Consider the following 663-nt stretch of genomic DNA (forward strand, 5'->3'; position numbering starts at 1 on the left):
CAAATAATCGGTTGACATGGGAGCTGAAGATAGCCTCATGATTACAAAGGGTCAAAGAAAGGGAATGAATAATTTCTAGTACTAGAAATAAGTATCCTCCAATCCGATGTAGTTTCCTGCATTCTCAAATGCCGTGTCATCAATATTCATGCATACTCCAAGATTTCGCTGCAAAACAACAACAGGCATGTGGATGGCATGTCAATCGATTTACATTTCGTGGAACGAAATGGCAGCTTTCTTCCTCACTGCACTTGAGCTAGTTTCACGGACATCATATTTTTTTCCTGTCAGAGTTATAGGTAGTCGACAACAGAACTAACGGGAAGTTTGATGACTGTCCTCTATCAGAACTTGTCCAGGAATAGGATGGGCATGACTGGTAAGAAAAAATACGGTACATGAGGAGGACGGACAACTAGCCGCAGTATGCGATTATCTCTGTTAGAGCATCTCGAATAGGTGATGTAGATGTATAAATACCTACTTTTTACATCACTTAGATCTAATAACACCCCTCCAACAGATGATGTAGTTGTAGATTTTTTTCTCAGAATTTACTCTAGTTGTATTTTGCATCACTTGGTGATGCAAATATTCACCACCGACCGCGCGGTGATGTAAAACGGCCGCCCACTGCGCGAACGCTAACTGCCTCTGGAC

The sequence above is a fragment of the Triticum dicoccoides genome, chromosome 1B (genome assembly GCF_002162155.2).
Source record: "Triticum dicoccoides isolate Atlit2015 ecotype Zavitan chromosome 1B, WEW_v2.0, whole genome shotgun sequence".
Taxonomy (NCBI): domain Eukaryota; kingdom Viridiplantae; phylum Streptophyta; class Magnoliopsida; order Poales; family Poaceae; genus Triticum; species Triticum dicoccoides.